Raw genomic sequence first — 19,358 nt, 5'->3', positions numbered from 1 at the left:
AAAGCTACGTTTGTTCCTCCACATATCAAGAGAGAAGGCCAGAGAACGATGGTAGAACTCCACCATGGTGAGATCTCATTCCAACTCTGACATCCTGGAGCCAGAATAAGCAGAGGGGCGGTGAGGCTATCTGATGATGCTCTCCTCGCTCCTAAACACTGATGATCAAAGTAATAATAATGGCTATAATGATGATGACAAGAACAACCGTTAACAACGAGTGAGCCCCTTCTTTATGCCAGGGACTGTGCTTTCATTCTTAACATGACACCATAAGGTAGGGTGGAGCATTGAGGAAGTTACTCACGGCTTGGCATAATCTTCTGGGTGATCTTTCTTATCTCCAGAACTTCCTCAGGATGCAGTTAGCAGCAGCATCCTTGCTATTTTAGAAGTGGCACTCAAGTCTAGCCTCATGTGCAATAAACAGCATGGACCCAGTCTTTGGCTTTATTCTTCTCTTATTCCTTCTTTTCTAAAAAGATTTCAGATACGACTTTAGATTCAGGATATCTGTAAGTAGACTAATGCTATGACTGAACTCCATTAAATGCCGAACACTGCCTAACTCAGTACTCTTGCAAGACTTAAGGAGGAAATCTGGCAGATAAACCGACTTGTTCCTTTGGATGCCTAGTTAGAAAATCTGGCCCAGGACGTAGGAACCACTCTAACATCTTGGAAGGACACCGAAGACTTCTTGTTTATGTGGTTGTGCTATTCTCAAGTAGCTATTTTTATAATTAACTTCTATCCTGAACGATAAATGGGAAAAGAAATCCTTGAACTTTTACGCCAAACAATCGTCAAGTTTTGTTTTACCGTAGTGACTCAGAAAATTACAGTTATTTTGTCCTTACCTCAGAAGTCTTCATTCTGTTTTGGAAAGTAAATAAGCGAAAACAGAGCTTTTCTCTTCTCCACTGAAGAGAATCTCAGTATTTATCTGCTCTAGGACATGCTCTAGGACATGATCAACCGTGTTATATGGTAATTTCTTCCTTTTCCATTACAATTCCATCCACTATCAGTGGACAGTACCTTCCATCAACTATCAGTCTGGGGTCTCTGAACTATTAGTTAAGTCAGGAATTCAGCAGTTAAGTCACTGGTAACTTGCACTCCCCTTTTCCCCCTTTGTGATCTGGCTTTGTAGTTTAGGCATGTAATATGTTAAAGTGATAGTGGTCATAAAATAATAGCAGTGAAAAAGGCTTGTAAACGAAGTAAAGGCAATTATTGAATAGACATCATAGAAAATAGACATCAGAAAAAAATCTCACTCATTCAGAAAGCTGTAATAGACCCTATGTGCCAGATGCTACGATGCCCAGTTGTTAGGATAGAGGAACAGGAGGTCACTCGGAGACAGTATCACGCAGAGAGAACATGGGCCTCGGGTACAGGTGGGGCTGTCATTGGCCTATGCCCGGGAATCGGCGAGAGCTGGCTTTACACCAGCTACTAACTGGGGTCCTCTCTGGATTTCAGAGTTATGCCCTTGATTTCTTTTAACTGTGTATTTTGAGGAAATTGTAGATTCACACATAAGAAATAAAAAGAGGTAACTGTATACACTTAACCCAGTTTTCCCAATGGTAAGTAACATTTGCAAAATACAATATAATATCACAACCAGGAAACTGACATTGATTCAAATCTCTCAACCTTATGCAGATTTCATCAGTTTTACGTACACACACACACATACTGGATGCATATGTGGGTGTATTTAGTTCCGTGCAGTTGTTGACATATGTAGATTCGTGTGGCCAAAAGCACAGTCAAGATACAGAAGTTCCATCCCAAGGACCCCTCATGCTACCCTTCTACAGCCACAGCCAACTCCCTCGCTGCCAACCTCTGGCAACTTATTTCTGCCTGTATGATTTTTTTTCATTTCAAGAATGTTTTATAAATGGAGTCATACAGTGCGACCATTTGAGACTGGCTTTTTTCACTTGGCATAATTCACTTGCAAGCCATATAGGTTTTTGTGAGAATCAATAACCTGTTCTTTTTTATTCCTGCATAATATTCTACGGTATGGATGCACCACTCTTTGTCTAACTGTTCACCCACTGAAGCGTGTTTGGGTTGTTTGCAGTTTAGGGCTATAGCAAATAGAGCTGCTATGAACATTCACTTAGTTTCTTTTTTATTTAAAAAAGTTATTTTCATGTTTATTTATTTTTGAGAGAGACAGACAGACAGACAGGGCACGAGTGGGGGAGGGACAGAGAGATGGAGACACAGAATCTGAAGCAGGATCCAGGCTCTGAGCTGTCAGCACAGAGCCCAATGCAGGGCTCGAACCCATGAACTGCGAGGTCATGATCTGAGCCAAAGTCGGATGCCTACCCGACAGAGCCACCCAGGTGCCCCCACACTTAGGTTTTTATGGGTGTATAAGTTTTCATTTCTCAAGAAAGGGTGCACTTCTGGGTTGTATAGTAGGTATATGCATGGTTTTAGAAGAAATTACCAAGTTATGTTCTAGAGTGGCTATGCCATCTTGCATTTCCACAGCGAAGCGTGAATGATCCAGTTTTCTTCACCCTTGCTAGCATTTGGTGCTATTCCTGTTGTTTTTATTTTACTCATCCTGAGAGGTACGTAGTTATACTTCATTGTGGATTTAATTTGCATTTCCCTAATAGCTAATAATATTTAATATACTGTCATATGCTCATTTGCCATCTGTATAGTCTCTTCAATGAAATGTCTGTTCACGTCTGTTGCTCATTTTCCAATTGGATTGTTTGTTTAATTTTTACTGTTGAATATTAAGAGTTCTGATACATATTCTAGATGCCAGCCCTTTGTCAGATATGTGGCTTGCAAATATTGCCTCCCAGTCTGTTGCTTGGGCTTTTATCCTCTTAACACAGTTGAACAGAGCAAAAGTTTGTAATTTTGATAATGTTCAGCTTATCAATCTTGCCTTTTATGGATTGGACTTTATGTATCAACTTGCTCCTGGACACCAAAAGAATTTTTCACAAGCCCTACAATCCTAAAACTTTTCTCTTACATTTTTTATAGAAGTTTTATAGTTTTACATTTAAGTATATGATCCATTTCGAATGAATTTTTGTATAAGATATGAGGTTTAGGTTGGGGTTTTTGTTTTTTTTTGTTTTGTTTTGTTTTTTGTTTTTTGCCCATAGATGTCCAACTGCTCCAAAACCATTTGTTGAAAAAGCTGTCTTTTCCCCCATTGTCTTGCTTTTGCAACTTCATAAAAAATCAGGTAGGCATACTTATGTGGGTTTATAACTGAGTTCTTTATTCTGTTCCATTGATCCATGTGTCTATGCCTTTACCAAGACCACACTATCTTGATGACTAAAACTATATAGTGAGCTTGGACATTAGTCAAAGTAATTTCTCCCACATTCTTCTTCCCCCCCTCCTCCTCAAATATATTTGTTATTCTGAAGTCCTGCACATTTCCATGTAAATTTTGTAATAAGCTTGCCTATGCCTATTAAAAACCATGCTGGGATGTTTTTAAGGTTTGTATTAAACCTATAGATCAATTCAGGGAGAATGGACATCTTTGCTATGTTTGAGTCGTCTTGCGATGCATGAACACCATCTTGATTTTGATTGTGTGCAGCAGGTGTCTCTGCCTCAGCTCCTGGGTTAAAACGTCCCCAGGGCCCACATCTCCTAAAACCACACCCGAGCTTACCGTAGCCCTTGGACCCAGAGCTCCCTTCACCGGCACCCTTCTCTGATGCAATCTGGTGATTACAGTTTTGGTTACTACCTATAGCATTACAGAAAAGTCAGAACTCGTGTTTGAATCCCATCAGGTGTTAGCTGAGTCACCTCAAGCCTCAGTTTCCTCACCTGTGGGACAGTGGTAACTTCCTTGGAGCATCTCAATACCTAGGCCTAAATGGGGGCTGTTATTTTTACCCTACTACACGATCCTACCCCTTACCTAAGTTGATGTGCAGTTAGATTTTGGCAGCTAACACGCCAAGCTGTGATCATCCTTATTAGTAATATTTCACCTATTTTAATTCATCATTTCCATTTATGGTGACCACTCCGGACCCTGATGCCATCCACATTTTTATCCCAGGTGATGGACAATAATAGCAAACAAGGCAAAGGGATGTGGACAGAGTTCGACAGACTACTAGAGAAATCTGTTCTCATTTAGGTCATTTGGTTGCCGTTAACAGAAACACATTTCTGCGAAAATAGGCAAAGGGTATGAATTAAAAGGAAGTCAGAGAATCATGCCTGGGAGCAACAGAACCAGACAGGGCCAAAATCAGGAACATAGCAGTCTTCCCTGGGAGGCTGGCTCTGGAATAAATAAGCTCTAACCATCATCTGTTTGTGTATGTCACTCTATTCAAAATTGGAAGAGCTGGGGGGTCCAGGGGGTGGGGGCAAGGTCCTCTTGGCTGAGCTCAAGTATGGTGACTGGCTCCTGGTTGTAACAGGCAGTAGGAGGAAGGATCGGGCTGACAAGACCTTCAGCATCTGTTACAGAAGAATTCCACCTGCATTTCCCCTCCACCCAAACTTCCCACAGTAGGAGAGGCAATACCCCCAAATAGAATCCCAGTGCTGTCAGGAAGGAATGAGAGTCCTTAGATACAATGAAATGCCAGAAGTTTACTCTACTTTGTTTCATTTGATAGCGATTCACTAGTTAGCACTCTCTGGCCATGGCCATTCAGTTCAGCCAGAAAGAAATCCACTCAATTATACAGGCACATAGATTCACCTACTTCACCAAGGATGTTTACATACTGATAAATGGTCTTGCTGAAATGCAGGTATGTGGGGGCGCCTGGGTGGCGCAGTCGGTTAAGCGTCCGACTTCAGCCAGGTCACGATCTCGCGGTCCGTGAGTTCGAGCCCCGCGTCGGGCTCTGGGCTGATGGCTCAGAGCCTGGAGCCTGTTTCCGATTCTGTGTCTCCCTCTCTCTCTGCCCCTCCCCCGTTCATGCTCTGTCTCTCTCTGTCCCAAAAATAAATAAACGTTGAAAAAAAATTTTTTTTAAAAAGAAATGCAGGTATGTGAAGCTCACAGCATCCCGTGCATCTACTGGAACCTACTGGATCCCAACTTTCATATTGCCCTACAAGTTGTATAGTGACCTCAAGTTAACCCAGTATTCAAGTTTTCTCATTGATAAAAAAGGGGGCGGTAGTTCTCATCTCACACTTAAGTGTGTTTTTTAAATAAGTACCTTATTTGTTACCTATGTCCTAGCTATAGCCCCAGCTGGCTCCTTACAAGCACAGAAACTAAGTGACACTCCTTCAATTCTGTTTAGTTTCTTCACAGGACTGGAGGTACAGACAATGGAGAAGAAATCTGGAAGGAAAGTTGAGTCACTCTGCAAAATAGAAGAAGGATAAATGGAGGACCTCCTGCCATCTGGAGAAATCTAGGAGGGGACGGGGAGGGGGAAAAGGCCAGGAGATTGCAAAGACCTCACATTGTACAATAAGACCCTTCACAATGGCCCCTTGGGAAACCCTCCCCAAATAGGCAGTTTCTTACTAGAGTAGACATGTTACAGGACGAGGGCAGATTCAAGGGTTTGAACCAAGTGGTAGAGAAAGCCAAAAGGACATGACTGTCCATCCCACCTGTATCCCTACCCTGGGAAGTATCAGGAATCTAGGATTTAAAGATCCACGGATCCCAGAATTTGGGGACTGAAGGCAAATTTATACAGCTCTCAAGGGCCACATAAGCCTCCCTCTGACTTTTGTATTATACATATTTGCATTCATATCTGAGAAACAAGAGAATATTGAAATCTCTAGTCCTTGGGTGATTTTTCTCATGCAGAAAAAGGAAAAAAAGAAGGCTCTTTGTTCTGTTATTCCAACCTTGATCTTTTATTCATTTTCTAAGGGCATACATGACTGTTTATATATGTTTCCATGAGTTAAATCACTCTTGAGGATTTTTTGTTTTAGTTGTCATTGTTGTTGTTGTTGTTGTTGCTGTTCCCTGCTGTGGACTTTAACACAGAAGCCTTTCCTTTTGAACCACAAGTATCAACAGCAAGCACCCTACAAGTGTCATGTGCTAGTTCCCTTGGTTTGTGGGGTCTTTTGTCATGTGTTTTGCAGGGTACATAATTAATTATGAATGTAAATGCCGTGTATCTTCTGTGTAGGAAAACCTGAGGTGACATGGGCTGCTACCCACCATCCCCCGGAAAGGGCTTAACTACCGAATCTGCAGAACATTCAGGCGCGGTGGTGGTGGCGGGGGGGGGATCTATTCTTCTTACCCTGTGGCCCTGCCGTTCCAGCCACAGTCAGGGGTGTAAATCAAAGGCAAGAACAGCCAGACCCCAACCTCTGGGTGGTTTTCTGTGAAAAGATGTGCTAGGCCAATTGGATTCTCTTTCTTGGATATTTGAAACAGGAAATGGGTGGGGCGCCTGGGTGGCGTAGTCGGTTAAGCGTCCGACTTCAGCCAGGTCACGATCTCGCGGTCCGTGAGTTCGAGCCCCGCGTCAGGCTCTGGGCTGATGGCTCAGAGCCTGGAGCCTGTTTCCGATTCTGTGTCTCCCTCTCTCTCTGCCCCTCCCCTGCTCATGCTCTGTCTCTGTCCCAAAAATAAATAAACGTTGAAAAAAAAATTAAAAAAAAAAAAAAAAAGAAACAGGAAATGGGTAAGAGAACACTGAATATATGTTATCAAGGAAGGTCATGAGATAGCTTTAGACGCCATGAGGAGTCGTGAGCTGGAATTAGGAGAGAGCAAATCAATAGCCAAAGGAGAACGAAGCAGACGTAAGGCAACTGATTGCTCCCTATTCCTGCCCCAGGTATGATCAAATACAAGCCGCTCCCTTTGCTCACTCTCTTCACTCACTCTTCTTTTCTTCCCATCACCTCCCATCTTTCACACCAAGGCAGAATGGTTAGAATTTTGTCATCAGAGCTGATGGAAATGCACCTTCCCAATTTCCTTGTTTCCACCCCCCCATTCCAGAATGAGATTTGCAAAAGACGTATTGACCATCCTGTCACATGGAGGCATAATGACCAAGGCCTTCCTTTGTCACCTCAAAATGGCCAGCCAGAAATAATATCTGAGAACCCAAGCTCTCCCACCATGGCGCTCTTCTCTCTTACGGAATCTAACTGTAGCACTAGAAAAAGAGAGATCCGGCTTTTGCAGACCTCCCAGGATGCTGACTCTATCACAAGCTAAGCAAGAAACAAGGTCAGCAAGACGTGGGAGGAGTGGCAATGTTATCTCTGCCATCCATTCAGATTGTCGATTCAGTTGGTGGGTTTGTGAGGAAGAGAAAGAGAAATGAATCTGGAAGTAATATCTCTACAGGCCACAATATATAGGTGTGCAGGGGAAAAACACAGCTGAACGTATTTTCAGGATGTGGCGAATGGGTGTGGCTCAGCCAGAGGAATTTACAGCTGCAACTGGAATCCCTAATACCATAAAACTGCACAGAAGCTACAATTAGGCTTTGAGGATCAAACAGCGAGATTCAAAACATAGATAATAGAATAACAACCCGCGCTTAACAGGGAGCAGAAGATAAAAATAATTTGCTACACTTCACTGGACTCCACCACAACCTCTAACACAGCAATCCTGCGAAGTTAATTTATTAGAGTATGTGCAGTTGCCACAGATGAGGGAAAATGCTATCAGTGATGGGAAAAAAAAAAACGGTAGATGGGACATTCTTAGCCAGCATTTAAACAAGGGTAAGATTTCAGAAGCCAAACAAGGTACAATGCGAGGTGTACTCAGAGGGGAAAAATTTCCTAGTGAAAGCAGGTCTCCTTACTGTAGATCAGTAAGGAGAAATATACATAAAGGAATCCATATTTAATTTTTAAAAATTACCCTAAAATAGGTTATCACTTCAATTAAGAAATTGAATGAGTTTCCTGAAACTGACCTGTTTTCTAGTTTTGAAATCAGCTGCAAATAACACAGACCAAAAGGCACACGTGACGTATTCCCTCCCTCATCCTGTCTCTTAAACAAAGATCTCCCTCCAGCGATCCTTAAAGAAGAGTTCAAAGGCTATAAAGTTACAAGAATGAAATGTTAAAGCTAACAGAATGTAAGTGGGCTAATGATTTCTCTGACTATCCTTTCTTGTCAACCCAAAAGAAGTGCTGAGTGTGGGGACACACCAGTTGAGGAGCTCATAGACTTGACTCCGGTGGCCTTTGAATGAAGAAATCAGAAGAAATTGAACTTCCCATTTACATTCTGGTACCACCACCCTTTCCGTGCATTTCCTTCTCACTCCCAACCCACAAAGGAGCACAATAGCCAGGGACAAACAAGAACAAGACTGAAGAACAGAAACAAGACCGAAGAAGGAAGGTGAGTCAAACGCTTGATCTTAATAGTCCTTAGAAGCTTTTGATCCAAAGTAATGAGTGAGTGAATGCTGTCTGGCCCCAGCCAAAAAGTAATTAATAACAATCACTTAAAATACTCCCTCCCTTTTTTCTGAAGTCTTTGTCCCCAATCTGACATATTGTAACGTGACAAAGGAATATTATCACCGATGTTTCCAAATACATTATTCAGAGTGGGATTTTTCTGTGAAATAGCCCCGGGGAACTTTCTAGAAGAAAAAGGCCGCCTGCAAATCAGATGCATAAACCGCTTTCGGGTTTTTAAGATTTGGCAAAGTGTATTGTGCCTTCGCTGCACCCCAAGCCAGAAATGAAAAAGAAAAGAATTTGGTTTTCCAGGCACTGCAAAGGATTCACTTAGTATTTCAATGGGTTTGTAAGAATGCAGCAAGCAGGAGAGGCCCAGACGGAAAGAGACCCAGACCCCTGGGCACCTAGCTGGCGCGCTGCCTGGCCCAGAGATAACAGGATGCTACTGAATTTGCAGGCATCTCAGTCTGTGATGGGGGCACAGGATGTTGCGAAAGGATAACGGGAGGAAGAGGGGCTGTGAAAGCAGGGATAGAGGGACAGGTAGAATCTGGAGGGGGAAGACTATTCCTCAAGCCTAGAAAAGCAACTTACATATGTTACTGGGGAATTAACCCAGGAGCCCCTCTGTTTTAGAGGGAGGGGCAAACGGGGTACATGTATCGTAACAAATACACTCTGTGGCCAAGATCCCCTGACCATTAAGACCATAGAAAATTAAAAAGAAGAATCTAATCGGGCAGAGGGATGGTAATCCGCATCGCTAGGCTCTTCAGTGGGTCTTCACACTCTGGTCCCAGGGCCAGACTTACAATAGCAGAACAACGTAGACACGTACACACGTGCACACACGTGCACGTGCTCACACATACACCCGGAGGCGGAGCATCCCAAGACCTGAGCAGAGGAGGCAGTGGGAAAACTCACGAAGACTTTTTAATTGCTTTGCATTTGTTTTTCATCTTCTCCCCCATTTTTCTCGGATGGGTGATTATGACTGTATTTCGAAATCATGATCCACCACTGTGGCACTGTAACTACATAAATGTGGCATTACAAATGAAGGTTAGTGCCAGAAATAGCAAAGCAGAGAGGGGTGCAATTTGTCTTTGTGAATGCAAGTGTGTGTGTGTACATGTTTATAAATACCTCCCATTTACATGGTGTTTGGAAATCACTTGTTAGTCCGAGCAAGAGGAATGTAGGAAACGGAGCAGGAGACTCAGTCTCCTTTCCAGCTGAAGAAGAGGAAGGCAAGAAAACACAGGTGCTTCCAGTTGTGGTCAATGGAAATAATGAGTTAAGAGCTGAGCTTAAGCGGAGCTCCGATCCCCGAATTGGCAGCAGTCTGAGGCAGGATGGCCTGTCAGCAGTGCCCTTCGGCCCCTCTGGCATCTCAGAGAACATCTCTTTAACTCCATGCAGAACAGGAGGACTACTCCCCTCCCCTACTCTCACCCATTCTTGCCTCTAGGGCACCACCCAGCATCTTCAAGTAGCAGCAATGGGAGTTGGGTGGGAAACAACCCAGTTTCTTTCACCGTCAGGAAAAAAGGAACATTTTAAAGTGTATTCTATAAGTGTCACCCAGAGTATGTCGACAGATATGTCAACAAATTCTTTGAAACACATCCCTTCAAAGGGGGAATCTAATTCCCCTCCCCTGGGACACAGGCTGCACTAAGTGATTCACTTCTGATGACCAGCATGCGATGAGGTGGTTTGCTATGTGACTTCTAAGCCGAGGTCACAGACATGCTATTTCGCCTTTGAATCGCTGCTTCTGGGGAAAGCCAGCACCTTGTCACGAGAACACGCGAGCAGCTTGTGGAGATGTCCATACGGTGAGGAACTGAGGTCTCCTGCCAACAACCATCACCAACTTGCCAGCCATATGGTCAAGCCACCTTGTAAATGGAACCTCCAGCCCCACTCAAGCCTTCAGATGAATGCAGCTTCAACCAAGGTCTTGCCTCTCACCTTATGAGAGATCCTGAGCCAGAACCACCCGGATAAGCCACCAATCTACAGGAAATGTAAGTATAGAAAGTTATTAATTGTTCAAGCCATTAGATTTTGGAGTAATGAATCACACTGTAGTAAATGAATACAAATCCTAGTTTGACTCTGTGTTGACCCCCGGGTTGCCCGTAGCGGTAACCTGCTCTTCACCAGCTCCTTCGCCGTGCTTCCGTAGATCACCTCCAAAGTAGACTACCGGTGCTCAAAACTCTTGTCTCAGGGGGCCTAAGACAACCCGTATGAGGTCAATGGTATCACTACCCTCATAGTAGGGATGGCAAAACACACATAGGTGACAGTCGCACAGAGCACAGTGGCAGAATGAGGCTTCCTGAAGCTTCATGCCCTGCCTCCTGCTTCAGCCCAGCTGCATCCCTCCCTCGCCCGATCCTTTGTAAATTTAAGCCATCTCTCCTCGCTCGCCAAGAACAAAAAATTAATTTGCTCGTTCGCTGTGGACCTCGACACTCATCATAATCACAAACTTTAAAAACCAACCTAAGCAAACGCAATCACAAAAGCAGGAACTTTGAGGCATTTAAGTCTCAGTGTATTTGTTTTTCCTAATGATACCTGCACACAGCGGGGAGGGATAATTAACAAATTAATGGATTATTCTTCTGTGGTCATTAATGCAATGGCTGGATGTGCCTCCGCCTTGTTTCATGTCTGGGCTACAGGCCCTGGACTGGAACTGCTGGCCAACATCACTCGGAATTTAGTGAAGTTATGAACAAGGGACCATGCTGTGTGGGCAAGAAATGACAAAGATGAAGCCTGTATGCGCTGGGCTTTCTGTTCCGATCAAATAAAATGTGCAGCCAACTTCATCTGTCAGATATTTAATCATAATCATTATTGTGCTATGTGCTAATTAGGCATAAATGGGACATAAATGACTCTTGATAGCACCATTTGATATATCAAACAACAGTGTTTGTGTTTTTCTTTTCCCTTTGATAGCTTTCCAGTATCCATCTGTACTCAGTGTCACTGTGCTTGGTTTCCCAGGACTCAAGGAGAATGCACGTGGCTTTGGAGCCAAACAAACCACTCAGGCTGTGGGACCTTGATCAAGTGGCTTTACATGTCCTGGACTCTGTAAAAATGGAAATGAGTCCCCTCCAGCAGGATTGCCGTGAGAATCAAATGAGAAAATGAGATGCAATCCCTAGCACAGTGTTAGGAGACAGTAGGTGCTCAATAAAGGTCTCCTCCTATCTCCTTTATCATACCAACTCCTACATCAACATTACTTCCAGATACACACGTGTGGGAGGTTCTCATGCATCTCCCCACAAAGTTCCACTTCCTGCCCCGCGCCCCCTCCCAAGGGCACCTGCCCTCAGCCTCTAAGGCAGACGCTCCCATCCTAAGACCTCAAACTTATCCACCCCTTAACGAATAATTCCTACCAACTGAAGAAATATTCTGTAGTAATCAGGACGAACGGCTTTGAGTCCACAAGTGGAAATAAACAGGTTTATGTTTTACTGAGGAATAGGACTGCCAACACTCCAGCACGCATGAGTTCTAGTTATGGGCAAATGGGGATGGCCATTCTCTTTCCGTTTGATTCGGATATGGCTGGTGAGAGATACGAAGGCACTGGTCATCTGAAAGAACTAATGGAAAAACAATGCTGTGTTTTCCACTTGGTTCATCCAATGGGAGGCTCATGGTGTCTGGGCATAACTTAGTGAACACATACGGAGAGAACATTTGTACAACGTACTACTTCACGTCCTCATGGCTGTGTGCTCCTCCGGGCTTTATGACCGCCAAGTAAGTATTAAGCGCCTAACATTCATTTATATCCAAGTTAGCAAATAACCTCATTGGATCCTCTTGCAGCCTGGGTGGGTCCGATGAGCTCCATTTTACAGATGAGCAAGCTGAGACCCAGAGGGGTTCAATGTCATGCCCAAGAGGCCCATGAAGAGTAGGCCAAAGAATCACATCTGGAATCTTAATCTCACATTCTTTCTTGTCTCTTATCAGACCCCCTCTACGAACAAACAATTAGCTGGTTTGTTTGAGGGATGAACGGGAGCTCATTCAGAAATTCTCCAGTTAGCTTTTCTTGCCCTCTTTTGGGGTCTAGTCCCACAAAACCACACATTCACCTCCTTACATACAGTGTAGACATAGTTTAAAAACAGTTGTTTCATGACCTTCGAGAAGAGGTTTTTGTCACCAACAGACTGTTTCCCAGGGCCCAGGATAATTGCAAGTAGCTGTGTGAGGACCACCAGCCGGCGGTCCAGGGAAAAAGGCTCAGTTTCTAATGCAATTGCAAGCAGTGAACCGTTTCAGTCGGCGATGCCTGTAAGTTCTGGAGAAGGAAGCATTCAGACCTTGCCACCAAAGGGCAGACCTTCCCTGGGTCAGTTATGAAGTAAACTTAGAGTCTGTATTGTCTTCGTTTTTTTGCAACTTCCCCATCACGACATGGAGACTCTGGGCCACAAATGTCAGTTTTGTCTATGAAGCTCTCAACCTCACGAGAGAAGAACCACTTTTGAGTACACGAAACGTAAGAATCACTTCCAAAATAAGGAAGTGAGGCTGGAGTGTAGCAGATCCAAATTGCCCCAGGCACCGTGCCAGGAGCGGGGTCCTCGGCCTGAAGGAGCTTACGGTGCGGTGGTCTTCGACCTGGGCTGACCATTAGTGTCCCCGGGAGGCATTTTAAAATTCCAATCCCAAGGTCTCTATTTACTGAAAATTAATTGCTCTCAATAAATTCAGAAACTCTGGGAATAGGGCCAGGCAGCAATATTTTTTAAAGCTTCGCAAGTGATTCTGTCGTGTAGCCACACCGAGCAACTATTCTAATAGAATCCAGAATGTTCCAAACTTGCTCGGTTTGAGAATCACTTGAGGTTCCTATTTAAAAAAATAGACTCATGGATCCTGATCTATGTCCCCTGAATCAGAGCTTCCAGGGGGACGACTTGGAAGTATGTATTTTTTTTTTTAATTTTTTTTAACGTTTATTTATTTATTTATTTATTTTTAAAAAAAATTTTTTTTAACGTTTATTTATTTTTGAGACCGAGAGAGACAGAGCATGAACGGGGGAGGGTCAGAGAGAGGGAGACCCAGAATCCGAAGCAGGCTCCAGGCTCCGAGCCGTCAGCCCAGAGCCCGACGCGGGGCTCGAACTCACGGACCGCGAGATCGTGACCTGAGCCGAAGTCGGCCGCTTAACCCACTGAGCCACCCAGGCGCCCCGGAAGTATGTATTTTAAACAAGATCCCCAAGCTTCTTAGGATAAGGAAAGTTCGACACAACCTGGTTTTGTCCTCAAAGAAACAACAGGGTGAAAGAGGAAGCTACAATATGAGAGAAAATATTTGCAAACCATAGACCTAATAAGAGGTTAACGTCCAGAATACATAGAGAACTCGTACAACTCAAAAATAAAAAGACAACCCAATTTTGTAAATGGGCAAAGGACCTGACTGGAAACAAAAGGGAAAAGTTTGAGATTAGGGTTCCAGATCTGATTCCTTTGCCCACTCTCCACGGACCTCCAGGGCATGGCACCTAACCTCCCTAGGTCCCCATTTGCTCATCTGCTGCTACCTTGGTCTCCCATTGTCCCCAGGCCTCAGCATGACCTCACCAAGAAGCTCCCAGTAGGACCATCTTGGCAATACTCTCTCTGAGTCCCGGAAAGGCAGCGCCCTGGAGACACTGGAGGAGAATAGAGACTAAGTCAGCAGCGAGCTCTCTGTAACCACAGTGGGAAAGAAAACCCAACACTTTGAATCACAGCAGTCTGCCAGAAACTTGTTATTTAAGCTTGTGAGCTTTCAGGGTGGGCTTGGAATTCGTTGTATTCTCAGGGATGAGTTCTGGGCAATGTCATGGGAAAACTCGATTTAAAAAAAAAAAAAAAAAAGTCTTCCCAGAACCTCATGGTTGTTGCAGGGGTCTCTGAGCAACTAGCAGGGAGGACAATAATCAACTCTTCCTTTCCCTTTCCTAGTCCCATCAAAGACCAGAGAGGTTCTGAGAAGGACAAGAAATTTTGAGAGGTTTCTGATCAGAGAAAATGTAATTCCAGAACATGCAGATAAAGAGACTGTGTGAGCTGAAAAGCAAAACTGAGAAACGTAACCAGAGGATGGGGGAAGTCCAAATCAGTGGCCGGAAGTGGCTGAGCCTGGAAATGGACAGGAGCAAGTTACACGACTGTTAAAATCATCCCCATACGGCGTGTGTGCTCCATTTCCGGGAGCCACGTCCTTATCTCCCCCCCGCACCATTTGAAAGAGAGGTTGAAATGAAAGGCTGGGGTGGCTATGTGCTTTGGAATTAAAGCAGCATCTGCAGAATTATTAGCTGGCCCAAGATGTGCAGAAGCTATCAATCTTTCTGCTTTGGGGAATAATGGATTGCCAAAGGGGTCTAGACAGGCTGCTTCTCTCCCCCGAGGTCTGGCCCTGAGTTCAGCACAATTAGCTAAGTGCTTCTGTGCTGGAGAAGCCTGGGAGCACAGGCGGCTCCCTCCTAAGCACTAGGTGCTTGAGGAAAGAGAAGTTTCAGGGACTCTGCATTACCCCTGTCACCCAACCAGGACCAAGAGCGTCTACTAACATTGCTTGTAAGCAGAAGCCGTGACTAGGGGTGGGGATGGGCTCTGCTTCGGGCTTTGGAAGTCTGGTGAAGCCTCTGAGCTCTTTCTCCAAATAATGTTTTTTAAGGGCATAAAGTAAATATGCAGGGTTACAAAACAAGCCAATTATATTGAAATATAGCTGCCAAAATAGTTTTGAAACCAAACTGGTGACGTAGTAATAGTCGTGCCTCTTTTTTAAACATTAAATAAGGGGGCGCTTGGGTGGTGCAGTCGGTTAGACATCCGACTCTTGGTTTCGGCTCCGCATATGATCTCGTGGTTCATGAGATGGAGCCCCCCGTTGGGGTAGGGGATTCTCTCTCTCCTCTCTCTCAGCCTTTCCCCCTGCTCATGCTCTCTCTCTCTCAAAATAAATAAACATTAAAAAAAAAATAAACCACTAAATGAGATCTAATTGTGGGCGTAATAACTTAGGGTTATAGAAGTAACGAGTATTTCAGGATATCTACAACGATAGCTACGGAATATGAAAACGCCTGCAGTATCTCGTGGAACTGTTCATTCGACATTTGTCATTGTGCCAAGTCTGTTAGTGAACAAACTTTGTGTGCTACGATGTTAGTGAAAATAAATAATACTTTTTTGCATCCGAGTTGATAGATCCCTGAATTCTCTGCAGGTGCCTTAGAACTTCTGCTGCAAATGGGGATTTAAAATGACAATGACCCTCTGCAGCCAGTGTGCGTGCTAGAAGAAAGCATGCGTTTATCTTTTAATTTAACTGTGCCAGGTGCTAATCCCACAGACCCTGGCCTTACGGGGCCTGAAATGTGGAATAAAATGACGGGGAAAGCACCACACAGTGACCATAACCCCTGTCCTCTCCAAATCAATCCAAACTAATGGCTGATCCCCCCGCCTCCCTGCTGCCGCACAGAAACCCAGACCGTGCCACCTGCTGTCTGCCTTTCCTGAGCCTGTCCTCTATCGGTGTCCCCATTTCAGGGTTTGGAATAGACGGTTAGGGGTCCGTGGAGTTCACCAGTTGCACTGTGGACAATCCGGGACGTGGAGATGGCTTTTTTCAGCGACGTGATCAGATGCGTAGTGCAGGACAGTCACTCAGCCCCCCAAGACTGAGAATGTGACCCCGGTCTAACCTGCTGTGCTCCAACCCCCTTGCCACCACCCTTGTACAAGTCACCCCCCTGCTCTGGCCTGGATGGCAACCGTGGCTTTTTAATTGATTTCCTTGCGTTCTTTCTTGCTCCCCTGCTGCTATCCTCAACAAAGCAGCCAGTGCAATTTCCTCAAGAGTTCTCCAATCCCATCTCCTCCTTGTAATGGTCCAATGGTTTTTCACATCGCTTGAAATAAGTTTCAGTCTCCCCGCCATCCTGCAGGGGTCAGCAACCTACGGCCTGCTGGCCATATCTGGCCCGCACCTGCTTTTGGCCTGTAAGTTAAGTCATTTATGGAAATTCGTTTCTGCTCTCATTACATAAATACCCACGTTTAAGTACCGCAGTTTTGCCTTTCGGCCCACATAGCCTAAAATATTTACTATTTGTCCCTGTATAGAAAACGTCTGCTAACCACTGCCAGCCAGGAAACCAGAAACCAGCCTAGGCTGTTCAAATGGGGCGGGGGGGATTAAGTCAGAGAGTTGGCCAGTCCAAAGTTCTCAGGGCTCTGGAGACAAAAGGACACAGGCCGCTCAGAGAGTAACAAGGGCAGGAAGCTGCTACGACCCCATAAGTGGAGACCAAGGGAGGAAGCAGCAGTGTAACTAATCAGGGCCCCAGGGCTGGGGGGACCCAGCAGAGCTGACCGCATTACAGATTCTTACTTCCTCTCACACCCAAGTTCACACCAGTACCTCCTATCAGCTAATGCCACCTGGAGAGCAGTCGGCAAGGAGGCCTGGGGAAGGTAGTTCCCTGAAATACAAAGCAAAGCAAGAGAAGGGAAGGATTAGAAGTGGATATTTGCATTAACAGGCAAAGGACCAGCTCCCCTGTGAAGTGAGGGCAACACTTGCCTTGCAAATTAGCCATAAGAGCTAAAAATGACTTAGCTAAAGGTATCCATGTCAGGCCTGGAAAAGGTATCTAATGCTGTCATCATCATTATTACTGCTATTAACTTCCACCCTGCACTTGGGTTTTCAGCACTGGGTTGTCCAAGCTGAGCATGAAGGTATGGGCAGAAGATGGGACCGTAATTGACGGACTTACCCAGAAGCTGGGAGGAATGCGATGAAATTAGACCACGTCTACGGCTTCCAGGCACACCATGGGGCTGGGTCCAAGAACTTGCACCAAAACCTCTTCTCCCAGGCAATGAAAGCATTTCACATCACCCGCCGCGGGCCAGAGGGATGGTAGGATCAGGAGTTTGCTACTGCAAAATGCACTCAGAGATGCTGCGTGCTAGTGGGGATTTTTTTTTCCCTAGAAGTGTGTATGTTGTGAGTAGAAATGCATTTCTGTCCATTCACACACCCTTCTTCTTTCCCTGGAAGTATCTGTTGTGCCAGCCTCTAAAACCACAAGCATAACAGCTTCGTTTAACAAGCCTTCTCTGTTAAATGCCAGCCAATGAAATCAATGATGGGTGTAATAAGATGAAGAATGTAGCCAGTAGGGAAAGTTTTTCCACCTTAAATGTCATAAGCAGGGACAAAAAGGTGCACAGATTGAATATGCATCATCAACTCACGCGGGCCATCCATGCAGAAACTCTAAGAACTGGCCATTGGGAAATTGACCAACTCTGGCCAATTCAGCTCAACAGTTGAGCACTGAAAATTCCAAGCCTGAGACTTTAAAAGCTCCGATTTTAGGTTTACAGAGAAATACGTGCCTTCCACTCTGGCCACCTCCAGAGGCTCATACCATTCCTCCTGTCTCCACGGATATGCCTGGGCCACTGGGGAGGCATGGTGTCGGTCTGGCAACGGATCAATGCATGATTTGGCCTTGCAGTCAGTCTGCCTCTGATTCTGCCCCTCCTAGACACATTTCTGGGTTTAACTTTTAAGTATTACAATCAGAGCTATTGAAATGAAATCAAAGATTTTAAGTGGGAGTAGCATTAACTCTTTCTACCCAGTTTGCATACTGATTGTCAGAATAGCCCTTTACCGGCAGCTCCGAGGGCAAGTCGGCGTGGGAAGTGCTGCTGAGGGGCGGATGGTAGAAGGAGGAATGGGTTTTATCCTACTCTAGAGGTTTCCAGACTTCAATTATTCTCACCAAGTCCTAAAAGTCACTGTTATTTCCAAATGCCGCCTCTGCACTTATTTACTTAACACCTTGCTTTTAACTTTTTCATTTTTTTAATTTAAACTTATCTTTAACGGAAACTTTGTTTTCATAAACGTGAAAGTAGTGCCACTTGCCATGAATAGAAGACAACCACGAAGACACAATTATGTTATTATGTGGCCCCCTGAAGGCCTGGAATCTGAGGCCCACTCTCGATCACAAAGAAGAGAATGGCAAGTGGCAGGGAAGCCATCAAAAATACACTGGCACCAAATTAGAAACTTTTCCTTGATATAATCAGAAGGAAAGAAAGGTAGCTGAAAAGGAAGTGATTCTTTTCCTGTGTGATTCAGCACCATTCATTACCACGTCCACGCACTACCTAAATCATCCAAATAGTACACAGGAAGAGCGACGTCATTTGCAGGACTCGGTGCAAAATGAAAAGGTGGGGCGTTGTGCAAAAATCATTAATAATTTTAAGACAGCCACAGCACAGCATTAGTTCAAGTGCAGGGCCCTTTGCAATTAACAGGCCACACATTCATAAAGCCTTGCCGGCATGTATATATTACACAATGTGTATATTACAGAGAACGCAAACCGGCATGTGTATATTACAGAGAATGCAAACATTCATGAGGAGCTGTGAACACCCTGGAAGAATCTTGAAGTCTGAAAATCCCAAAGGACAGTCCTGAAGGCCATCCACGCCGCCTGAGGCAGGAAACAAAGCCAAGGTATGATACCAATAAGCCCACGTTGTGCTGATGAGAGCAACCACTAGTGAGTCAGGTCAGAAGAAATAATGAGGGAAGTGACTGGTGCCATCGCCCGGAACTGTTTGGGGCTTGCTTTTAGAAAACCAGCTGCTTCTCTCTCAGTCAAGGTTAGATCTGAGAACTATAAAGAGATAGGGGTGGCATGACCTGGTATTTCTGAAAGCGCTCCAGCAAGAAACATCCAGTCTGCTTAAAGATACAGCTGATAGGAGTTTTAGAAAGGGACAACGCACAGAGAGGTGTAGGCAGGGTTA

The sequence above is a fragment of the Lynx canadensis genome, chromosome C2 (assembly GCF_007474595.2).
Source record: "Lynx canadensis isolate LIC74 chromosome C2, mLynCan4.pri.v2, whole genome shotgun sequence".
Lineage (NCBI taxonomy): Eukaryota > Metazoa > Chordata > Mammalia > Carnivora > Felidae > Lynx > Lynx canadensis.
This window is presented reverse-complemented; position numbering follows the sequence as displayed.